The sequence below is a fragment of the Mangifera indica genome, chromosome 8 (genome assembly GCF_011075055.1).
Source record: "Mangifera indica cultivar Alphonso chromosome 8, CATAS_Mindica_2.1, whole genome shotgun sequence".
Taxonomy (NCBI): Eukaryota; Viridiplantae; Streptophyta; class Magnoliopsida; order Sapindales; family Anacardiaceae; genus Mangifera; species Mangifera indica.
The window spans coordinates 14,278,757-14,291,751 of record NC_058144.1 but is presented as its reverse complement, the minus strand read 5'-3'; positions in this window follow the sequence as shown (position 1 = coordinate 14,291,751).

The following is a 12,995-nucleotide window of genomic DNA, read 5'->3' as shown; positions in this document are numbered from 1 at the left end:
GGAATAGATAATAACATTTTATAAGTAGTTTTTTTGTTTTTGTTTCTAGATATCATGAATGACCATTTGTTTGGGACGAACAACCACCCCATGTCTGCAAGAGTGTTTTCAAATGTCATTAACAATTGTTCATATGATAGAGAACACCCATTCATGGTTTGTAATTTCTTAAACAAGGTTGGACAAACATGCATGTATGTTACTTGTTATTCATCTTCTTCAGAAAAGATGTCACGAATGTCCATTCAAAAAAATAAATAGTCATGCATAGTGTAGAAAGACTAAAATATACTTAGAGCTTAGGAACCAATTAGATAAAGAGGAATAGAAGTGCATCAAAGGCTGATAAATGCCTTTTCATTAGATTAGGAATGTCTGTTCGTTGAGAACAAATAATGAATGACCATTTGTAGGTTATGAACGATCATAAGTCATGTTATACGAATGATTTAGGGATAAATAATGAATCCTAAAAACTCCAAGGGTAGGAGAAAGACTAATAGAATAGAATACTACCTCAAAAGTCCAATTTATATTAGAGAAAAGGTGAAAACATTATGAGCTTATAACTAGGTAGCATGCATACTTAGTATGATTGTACCATAGTTAGAGATACAAGTCTTAAGGTTGTCATGAGTGGTTACTTATGAGACACTTCTTACGCCACTTGCAATAGGGCACGATTTGCAGTAGGACCAATATTTCATAGTAAAACCTTATCACCGACAATAAGGTGTAGTGAGCTGCAGCAAGCTCGAAATAGACAACAGTCTAATAGTAGTGTAAGGAGTAAACTGCATAGTATGTATTGCTCACATGGTCAAGGTGCCAAATCCCTGTTTTGACTTAGTCTGATTGGTATGACAACGATAGTTCAATTTAAATTAAGTTTTCACTTATAGTGTTTCAAGTAAAAATAAGATCTCGAGGGATCACTTGATATGTGGTACGAGGACAAGTAGTGAGGCAGTTTCGAGAGATCCATTAGATCTTAGTTTTAAATAGTTAAGTAGGAGTTCACGTCATCTAGGTAGAGTAAATAGCTTACTCTTGATGACTAAACTAGTGTGAGTTAAGTTTGTGGACAAAATAAGAATTTATAAAAGTTTACTTTATGTTCCACATTATTGAGTGTTTATCACTCACCTTTTCTTATTTTGTCTATTTTATAGGAGATAAAATTAAGTTATAGGTTCGGTGCAAAGGTTCGGTATACGTGAGCAATAAGTCAATTATGTCATTTTATTTTATGTTTCATGTATTTTTACATTTTCAATAAACTATGAACAACCAATTATTGTATTTAGGCATTTGAACTTGTTTTTATGTTGAGACATCCTTTGTTCATTTTACGCACTCTGTTTCTTTAAATAAATAAAGGTCTTTCAGTCCATTATTATTGTTAAAGTTAATTTATTGATTTGTTTCATTTAAATAGTTACACTAGTAGTCAATATCTATAATGTTTTCCTTTAGAAGGAAGTATTTCTAAAGGGAGTGTTACAGTTAGTATCAGAGCATGATTTTAGTACCCAAAGGATGTCTTAGAAAAAGGTTTTAAGAAAAGACATGTATACCCTTCACGTTACGTTGACCGTACTCACAACCAATCACTATAAGTATAGTTTATGAAGTTTCTTGTTATTTGAGAAATGCTAATAACCTATGTGAGTTTTCAGAATTCATGATTAAGAGATCTAGATGATTGAATGGTAATGGTCAAGGCAACCAATAAAAGGCCCAAGCTTGAGGGACAACTCTCCTAACCTTTTAGTTTGGATTAAATGTTACGGATATCAAGAATTTGATCTACAAGATGCTTAGGGAGCAACAATAGGGGTGGCTCTTGCATAGACAAATGAATCAGTACAAGTTTCACCAATGTAAGAGGTTAATGAAAAAATTTCTATAGAAATCCCAACTCTAAGAAGGACTTAACTACACTTAATTTATAGTCTATTGAGTAGCATCAACCTCAAAAGTTTACAGGTACCAAAGACCCTACCATAGTTGAGGAATGGCTAAAGTCTATTAAGAGTACCATGTTCTTGCTCAAGATGACGAACATGGTGAAAGTAATATATGCCACATACATGCTAAAGTCACATGCAAGAGTTTGGTGGAATCTCCTATTGGAAACAGTAAGGATCACCAATGTTACCTGGGCAGATTTTAGGAAGTTATTTGAAGCAGAGTATAAAACAACTACTATGAACTACCTAAGGGCCCAAAAGTTCATTAACCTTACTCAGGGGAACAACATAGTGAAAAATTACTCTATAAGATTTAATGTTTTTATTCGTTTTGCACCAGGAATGATGAGTGCCAAGTTGAACAGAATGAAAAAGTTTATCCACAAGCTAAATCTAACAATAGCTTGTGATGTAATGATGGGATCAATGCCATCATAGACATATAGTGACGCTTTGGGAAGAACCCTCAGGTTAGAGGTGTTTGTCTAAAAAAAAAACTAGAAGCCATTACTAGTTGTCATTTTTAACAAAAGTATTAGTCTCGTGGACCAAACATAACAGAAAAGGTCCAATAAGGACAAGATGCCCTTCCAGGCAAAGGGAATGAAGAACTAGAAAGCCAACAAGAGGAAAGAGAAGTCATATACCCCTACATGTCAAAAATATGACAAGTAGTACTAGGCAAATGTCTCATAGACCAAAAGGTATGTTTCAAATACAAACAACCAAGGCATCTAGCAAAAAATTACACAACCTAGTCAAAAGTAAAGTAGACAAAAGATAGTGCCATAACTAAGGTGTATGTAATCGCTCATGGCCAAGTAAAAGTGAGTGCATTTGTAACACCTCTCTAGAAGTATTGTTTTCCAACATAATGTATTACTAACATTGACACTCAATGCAATTATTGAAACAAAAACAACAAAAAATTAAATATCTTTAATAATGAAATACCGAAATACCTTTATTTGAAAAACAAAATGTGAAAAACATACAAAGGATGTTTCAATTATAACATAAATTCAAATGCCTAAAAAACAATGTTTCATTATCCATAGTTTACTGAAAACATAAAAGTACATGAAACATGAAATAAATTAATATTTTGGCCCTTACTTCTCATGTCTACCAAAACCTCACATTGTATCCATCGCTTAACTCTATCTCTTACAAAATAGACAAAATAAGAAATTGTGAGTGATAAACATTCAGTGAATATGAATATAACTTAAACTTTATTAAATTCCTATTTTGTCTCTAAACTCAGTTTATACTACACTAGGCATCAAGAGTAAGCCATTTACTCCACTTAGATGACATAAACCCAGGAGACCTATTGGGTCTTTTAAACCTACCTCACTAATTTGATCCTTGTGCCTCATATCTAGTGAACCGACAAGATCCTATTTACACTAGGCACTTACAAGTAAAAATTCACTTAACCTTAAACTAAATTGTAACTGACTTACTGATTAGACTTAGTTGAAATAAAGATTTGACACCCTAGCCATATAAGTATCATAACTATGTAATCGACTCCTAACATCATTATCGGACTATGATTAAACTCGAGCCTACTACAACTTTCCACATACTGCTACAAATGATCAAGTTCTATTACGAATCAATGGCCTTACTACATATTGTGCCTTATTGTAGGCAATGTAAGGAATATCTCACAAGTGCCTCCTTATAATGACCTTAAAACTTGTACCCCTAACTATGGTACAATCATACTAAGCATGATGTTATCTCAAGCTACATAACTGTGAGCTCATAATGTTTTCACTTTTTTCTTGATATAACTTGGACTCTTAAGGCAGTAACTTATTTCATAGGTCTTACTCATACCTTGGATTTTAAGGATTTATTACTTATTCTTAGTTATTTATACAAGACACTAATGGTTGTTCATTTCCTAGTCTAATGAACGTTTGTTCATCATCCTTCGATAAATGTTCATTACTTTCCTTGTTGCTCATTCTTAGGTCCTAAAGGTACTTTAGTCTTTCTACACTACGTTTGTTTGTTCATGTCTAATGAATGATCATTTGTGATATCTTTTCTAACAAAGATGAGTTATGAGAAATGTACATACACGTTTGTATGACCTCATTAAAAAAATTATAAGCCATGAATGGATGTTCACTATTACATGAAAGAATGTTCACGATGTGTGGACAGTTCATTCAAGGCATGGAACATTCGTTTGTATTTGATGAATAACCATTTATGACATTTGAAACTACTAAAATACATTGTTTTGAAAGCCTAAATGCTACATAACCAATTCATGATATTTCAACTTAGTAATTAATAGAAATCACACACCAAAACATGTTTAAATACAGTAATCATGGATATACTACTTTCATAAACAAAGAGAGATAAAACTCAACCCTAATCACAACCTTTAAGCAAGCACTACTACACACATACCATTAACTTCAACAAATCTCTATCAAAATCATCTAAAGTGTTTAACAAATGTACTTATGACTCTTTATATGCACTGCAAGGCAAGACGATAAACATATACATAATACACAAAGCAATATCCTCAAAATACATGCAATAATCACTATCACTAGAAACATCAATCTATAATGTGAGGAAAATCAATTTTTGACACCATCCAATCATCAACACACATAAAACAACATTTTCAATAGTTTAGGAGTGATTCCTATGTTCTTGGTATCTTGGGTTTTGCTTAAAGGATAGCTGATAGAAAAACTCCTTTTCTCTAACTCTTTCGTCCACCAAAGATCTTCAAAAACCATTTCTTACCACCAAAATCAATGAATTAGCCATTTTCTTTGTAGTGCACACAAAATTAGGTTAAATAGGTTTTTGTATGTTTGGGTAAAATATCCCTAAAATCATGAAAATGTGCCACTTATAAATGCAATTTCCATAATTCCTCTTATAGGTAAACATATATTTGTTTTGTTTAAAATTATGTATGTAGCTCTTTCCAACTTGCTGACGTGAAAAACTATGCATGAATGTTTGTAGACTTACAAATGGTTATTCATAAGTTGAAATTAAATATTCTTATTCAATTTCAACTTATTCTGGTCCACGATTAACATAAGTCTACCCTTAATCTTATCTGTGGGTGTTACACTATCAATTGTAACTAGTTAGTTACTATTCCTTGAAACTCCTTTATATGTGCTAATTGATTATGATGCAACACATTACTTTGTAGCAAAAGGCATAATGCAGAGGTTATGAGTTAAGTTGGTCATAGTGGCACATAAAGTCAAAATAAAGCTATCAAATAAAGATATGGTCATTAATGATCAAATATTGTTAGGGCATATAATAGGAATTAAAGGTAGGCAATGATGGTACACTTAATACTGTTTGGGATGCCATATTTGAACATGATCTTGGGAAGGTACAAAGCTAAAATTGATTGTCAAAGAAAGAAAGCTAAAATTCAGTCTAGATGATGGAGATTAGTTCGAAGAGTAGGGAAAAATGGAAGGTTTGTATTTCAAAGACTAAGGAAGAAAACTTTGTATGCAAAATTCTCCAAGTATAAATTTTGGATAGATAGGGTAACCATTTTGGGAAATGTAATATCAACTAAAAGGGTATTAGTGGACCTAAGTAAGATAGCAGTCATGGTGGATTGGTAAAGATCGAGGACTGTTAAAGAGGTTTAAAGCTTCTTTGGTTTGGCAAGTTACTATTGGATATTTGTTTATGGATTTGCCAAGTTAGCTAAGTCCTTTACGATTCTTACTAATATAAAGACACTATTTTAGTGGACTAACACCTATGAGCAAAGCTTTTAGGATTTGAAATAGAGTTTGACATTAATAGATTATTGACCTTACTTGAGGATAGGGTAGAATTTGATATCTATAATGATGCCTCTCATAGTGGGATTGGAGTTTTATTAATGCAATGAAACTGAGTGATAACTTGTGCCTTAAGGCAGTTGAAGGATTTTGAGACTGGATGTCTGACTAATGAGCTAGAGTTGGTACCAATAGTCTTTGCACTAAAAATATGAAGGCATTATTTATATAAAGTTTGATGCAACATCTATACGGATCATAAAAGTTTGAAGTACTTCTTTACTAAGAAGGAGTTAAATATGAGGCAACAGAAATGGTTATAGCTAGTAAAAGATTATGATTATGACATTAGGTACCACCTTGGTAATACAAATGTGATGGTTAATGCCTTCAGTAGAAAAATGTACTTGTCATAGATTTTTGCTCAAAAAGAGAACTAAATAGAGTTTGAAAAGGAATAGATAGAGTAGGTAGTGAGGGCATTAGCTAAGTTAGAGATCAAGTCAACTCTATTAGAATAGGTCTAGGCAAAGCAAGCTTTTGATGAATGATGCACCCAAATGAACTAGAGGATCAAAGATGGGTTTTAGCCAAACTTTAAGATTATATATAAGTTGTTAAGATTTCAGGGCAAATTATGTGTACCTCAAGACTCAGAGTTGAGACTGAAGATCTTAACTGAAGCATATAGTTCTCTTTACACGACCTATCCTAAGAGTATGAAGATGTATCAAGATTTAAAGAAGGGTTTTTAGTGGTCAAGAATAAAAAGAGATGTGAGAGGGTTTTTAGCTAAGTGTCTCACGTGCCAACACGTTAAAATTAAGCACCGAAAACCATCAAAGTTGTTACAAGCTTTGAGTGTGCCCGAGTGAAAATAGGACAACATTTCTATAGAGTTCATGTCAGACTTCCAAAAGTGAAAGGGTATAATGCTTTATGGGTAATCATGGATAAGGTAACCAAGGCTACCTATTTCCTACTGGCGAAGGATACTACTCTATAGACCAGTTAGGCTGTATCTACATGACAAAGATAGTTAGACTTATAGGACACCCAAAACAATAATGTCAAATAGATACACAAGGTTTGTGTCAGCTTTTTGGAGAAGTCTACAAAGATCTTTAGGTATAAAGCTAGCTTTTAATATAACTTACCACCTTTAGATGAATGGTCAGACAGAAAGGGTTAACCAACTATTGGATGATATATTAAGAGCCTTTTACTTGGATTATTGGGCAAGTTGGGTCGAGTTGTTACCCTTAGTTGATTTTTCCAACAATAATAGTTGTTAAGTAATGATCAAAATGGTGCCTTAAGAAGCTTTGTATGGTTGAAGGTTTTGTTCTCCTTTTTGGGATGAGATTCGTGAAAGGGATGCTTTTGAGTAATCTATTAGGCCAGAGATGACCTAGAGAATAGTTGAGGATGTAAAAAGAATCAGAAAAAAAAATGAAATAGGTCTAGGATCAATAGAAAAGTTATGCCAACCAAAGATGACATGAGCTAGAGTTTAATATGGATGACAAAGTATTCTTCTAAGTTGCCCCTTTAAAGAATGTGTTGAAATTTGGGAGAAAGGGTAAGTTAGCTCCCAAATTCATTAGCCTGCATAAGATAATTGAGCAGGTTGGTAAAGTAGCCTATAAACTTGCATTGCCAGCAAACATGGATCAAATCCATAATGTTTTTAATGTGTAAATACCTTAGAGATGTCATGCTTCAAATGTGCTAAGATTTAAGGCCATTGAGCTCTCAGATGACCTGAGTTATGAAGAGAGATTGGTGTAGATACTGGACCGATAGGTTAAAGAGCTCCAAAACAAACAAATTTTGCTAGTCAAGGTTTTTGGAGGAACATAAGATTAAGGAGGCTACTTGAGAGGTGGAAAAAGCTATGATGAGCCATTATCTTAAGTTATTTCTAACAAATTCCTAGGACAAAATTTCAAAAAGTAAGGGAGGAATTGTAGCAGTCACAAGTAAGATTAAGGATAAAATAGTCATTTCAAGTGTTGTGAGTTGACCCATGTTGACAGTGGACCAAAATGAGATAAAATTAAATAAGAATGTTTAATTTCAGCCTATGAATAGCAGTTCATAAGCTCATGAACGTTTGTACATAGTTTTTCATGTTAGTAAGTTGGTTAGAGCCATGTACATAATTTTAAACAAAATGAATGATCGATCACCAGTAAGATAAATCCCTGTTTATTTAGTTATGAAAATTGTGTTTAAAAGTGGCACATTATCATGATTTTGGGGATCTTTACTCAAACACACGAAAAAGTATAACCCTAAAAGAGGTGTGTGCTAGAGAGAAAAAGGTTAACTCTATAAGTTTAGGTTTTAAACGACATTTTTTGGTTGGTTTTCTTCGGTGAAAATTGTTAAGAGAGAAAAGAAACTTTAATAGCCTTGTATGATTGTTGAAATTCTTGCAAAAGGTGAACAAGAACCATTTCTTAGTTTGTTAAGAGAGTGTGTATACCTTTATGAATGATAGGTTGTGTTTCTTGGGATCATTTTATTGATGTTTGCATTCATTTCAATAGATGATAATCAGCCATGGCTAAATGGTGTGCATAATGTGTATATTTATGATTATGTGATTATCCTTTCATTATAGCGCTTACTGTATGCCATAGGCATGTTTACTAAATTCTTTAAATGGTTTTAATGGTGATTTGCTAAGATTGATGGTGTACGTGATATTATGAATGCGTAAAGGTGTGATTAGGGTTTGAGTTTATATCTTTATGCTTATGAAATTTATACATTAATGATGTTATGTTTAGGCATGTATTGGATCTGGCCCACTGTAATGGGTTAACCTAATCCATTAGGGTTAAAATATATTATTAATTAACCCTTGCAAAGAAAATGACTTTACTGCCTTTGACAATTATAAAGGTTAATTGCAATTGGGATTTCAAAGTTTGAATTCCCAACTGCCTCTCATATTAATTAAAAAGTTGCGTAACTTTTATGGATGGTTTTCAAAACTCTCAAAATTACGGTCTCTTTGTAGCTACTCTTTCTCTGCAAAATTATCACAGAATACAGAAAGACAATTACGCAAATTGTGTTGTGGATTGATAATTGGAATGTGTGGATCACCAATTATCATCAGAGTACAAGAATATCATAAATCCGAGTATGTTTTTTATGATCCTAGAATTATATAATTTCTACTAACATTGGTATTAGAGCATGGTTATATGTTAGAGTGTGATGTTGGTGATGTAAGCATGATTCTAAAGCATGTTTTTTAGAAATTAATTGCTATGAATAGTGACCAATTTTAATATAAATTTGTATGGGCCAGTTTTCAAATTATGGATGAATTCGATGTAATTTTGTATAATTGTTGCTTAGAATCATGTTAGAATGAATTCTAAATATGATATGCATGTTTAGCGATGAAAGATTGCATTGAAATCGCATCAACTTTATTGAATTTCAAAGGCAAATTTATCGAAATCAGGTTAGGAAAACCCAATTATCTGACCCATTGGTCAACAGGTTGGTCAAAACCCGTTGGTTAATGAGTCAACCTGTTTGGTCAACTGAGAAACCTAACCTAGGTCAATCCATGGGTTAGATGATTGTCAATGGTCAATGTTTGACTAGCTAATGGTCAAAAGTTTCACCAACAAGGAAAAATCTAACACCGACGCATGCAAGCGTATGATGACCTTTCCTCGGTGTGTGAGAAACATTCTCTGATGTGTGACCTAAATTTTCAACCTATAAGAGCATGTGCATGCTTCTGTATGTCTTTGACAACCTATATAAACTTAGATTCTATCGATCTTATTCTATATGACCTGTTTTTGCATGAATTGAACAATTATAGGTGTTTTTTAGATGATGGTTTTGAATTATACATTGCTAAACATGTGTTGTTTATGTAGTTATGCATGTGTAATTTATTATTATCTGTTTGTTATTCATATATAGGGGTGAACATGTTGATTAAACACAATTATTTGAAACATAAGATGAATCCAGAGCACAATCTGTTTACTCACCTTGGTCTCATGAATGAGAGATATTTTGGTTTAAAAGACAATGGTATAAAATTAATTGAAATGGAGAGGATATACAGACTACTATTGTCATTGCCAAATCATTAGACTCATATAATTCCTAATCTTTTCCGGGACAAGAAATTCAAGAATCATTGGCAATGTGTGGATAAATTACAACTCATGAAGAACACAAAATTTTAATGAACATAAGAAAATCAACAGCTCTCTCCATTTTTTGAAACCAACAAAATGCGAGGCATGTTGGCTATCGCAAGCAATATAATAACTATCGCAAGCAATATAATAACTTTATCATGGATAAAGTAACTCTTAATATCATTAAACATAGAAAAAATGTTTTTTCTCAATTCGATTGATGGAGATCGAGTACCTATAAATATGAAGAGCGGCTGATTGCTAAGATGTCTTATTTTAAATCATACAAATCTCAAGTCAAGGATTGTTCAAAAGATGGTCTCAGTCATTGAAATATTTAAATTTCATGCTTATTTTCAATTTTTCAGTTATGCTATTGTGTAGTTTTTTTTGAATTTTGAATATATTGAATCATATGTTGATTCAATAATTATTATGACTATTTGTGGGAATTCTAATATTGATAGAATTTAACTATTCTCGTCTAAAATATTCATTAATGCAATTAGATTAATTGTTAAAATATTGATAATTTTCTCGTAGATAATGATTGGAAACATATTGAACTTTCAAATCTATGCGTTATGTGAAATATTTTAATTTTTTTAATGCACAATTGTGACAATAAAATGTATAGATATCTTATTGTTGGTGTTGTATTGGCATATCTTTGTAGTTATATAAAATAATTGGTTCAAAAAACATTATTCCCTATTTGAATAAATGAGACAGACTGAATGGGGACAATTACAAGATCTAGAAAATGAGAATGCATTATATCCTAGATAAACATAATGCCTTGAAAGCTGTTAATCAAGTTATAGAAGAGCCCTAGCTGGCTAAGGGGCATAATCCTAACACTACATAACACAAGCGTGACATGGATGCTTACAATGCGTGGAAAAAGAAAGATTCAACTGCTAAAGGAATACTTATCAAGTCAATGAATGTTGACATTATGTAACATCCCTCCCTAGAAGTACTACCCACCAAAGGAGAAATGTTACGAATTAATATTTGGAGCGTCTATTTTTTTTTTCTTTTTAAAATACTTTAAAATAAACGCATCATTAAAAGTGTTTAGGAAGCATTCCAAGAAAACTGAAAATATGAAAGTAAACAAAAGATGTATATACTCATATGAAAACTCATCTGAAAGCATTTGAAAACAGGGAGTAATCATATGCAACTGTACCATAATCTTAAAAAGTCAAAAGTTAACAAGAACATGCCACTGTATACATGTAATATAAACTAGAGATAACCTACTCCAACCAGATCTACCTACGCTGACTTGACCCTGCCTCACAGCTACCTCGATTACCTGTACCTACAATTAGGAAAGAAAAGGAAGTGAGTGATAAGAACACTCAGTAAGAGGAAAGAATCAAGTAAACTATCTCTTTTCCTGTTCTAACTCACTTTCGGGACTCAACCTTACATCTTAACCTCTATAAGAGATTGAGGGCGTAATCTAGTTTATTCTTTACTATTTTGGTCATATTTTGTCCCATCTGATGTCTATTTGATACTTTTTGGAAGCTAACTATAGGGATTTAGCACTTTTCTAAGCTCGAGCTTTCTTCTTTTCTCTCACTACACCATTTCTGAATCTGAATCAAGCTCTACTGCGAGCATGCTCTACAGTGAGCAGACCTTACTATGGGTCTATGTCCTACTACGAACGTGCCCTACTGCGGGCGGTGTAGTGTAAAGTGCCCCCTCATAGTTTATAGCATGCATGTGTGTCTTATATCTTATTAATCTTGCTTCCATCTAAATCTATTCATAATTCACCAGACCAAATTCTTAGGACGACCCCTGAATCTTGACCCCAAATTCCTTTTCTTGTTTTTCTTTCTTTTCTTTTTCTCTCCTTTCTTTCCTTTCCTTTCTTTTCTTTCTTTTCCTTTCCAAAACTGTGAAATATTGTTCACAGTCCTGTTCATTTGACAGGGCAGCCTTCTATTTCATACAATTTCATAGTCTAAACGATTTCTAATTCATACAAGTTATATATCATTGAAAAGAGGATTGAAAGAGCTTTCCAAAAAGCTATAATAGCACTCATAATTCATTAGATAAGACAGTCAAAACGTAAGATGAAGTCAGTGACAAAAAATAGACTCCTATGTTTATTTGGTAAAGTAGCCCTTGTGGTTCATATAATATTTAACAATCCAAATGATCCCCAATTTATACAAGCTATATATAATTGAAAAGATAATTCAGAGAGCTTTCCAACAAACTATAATAGCACTCGTAATTCATTAGATAAGGTAGTCAAAACGTGAGATGAAATCAGTGGCAAAAACTCTCCCTTGTTTATTTGGTAAAGCAGTCTTTTTGGTTCATACAATATTTAACAGTCCAAATAATCTCTAATTCATACAGGCTATATATCATTGGAAAGAGGATTCAAAGAGATTTCCAACAAAATATAATAGAACTCATAATTCATCAGGTAAGGCAGCCAAAACGAGGGACGAAGTCAGTGGCAAAATTGTAAATTTTATGCAACTTTCTGCCATGAACAAAATCCCACACATAGACATCTCAAATGGTAAAACCACATTTCTCAACTTCAAAATCATCATTTATAACTTAGATCCAAGGAACCAAAAGCCTAAAACATGCAACATATCAAGGATAATACCCCTTACCTTATTTCAAGTCAATCTTTGCTAAATTGGCTCCCTCCTTTTTGTCTTCCTTCTTTGAGCATCAAACTCCCTTAAATCAACATCAAACACACTAATATATTCATATAGCATGCATCCAATACATATATATACATAGGTAAAGGGAAAAGGAAGAGATATTTTGGTTACCAAAGCTCCTAAAGTGTTTCCTCTTATTTTCCTTCCTTATTTATCTTCCAAAAGCCTTCCAAATCACCAACTTTTCTTCAAATTTCCAACAAAAGCAAGAGGAAAGCTGCCTCCTTATGGAAGAGACGGGAGAGTGATGGAAAAAAGGGTATGAGTTGCCCTTTTTGACTTTCTCTCCATTTATAT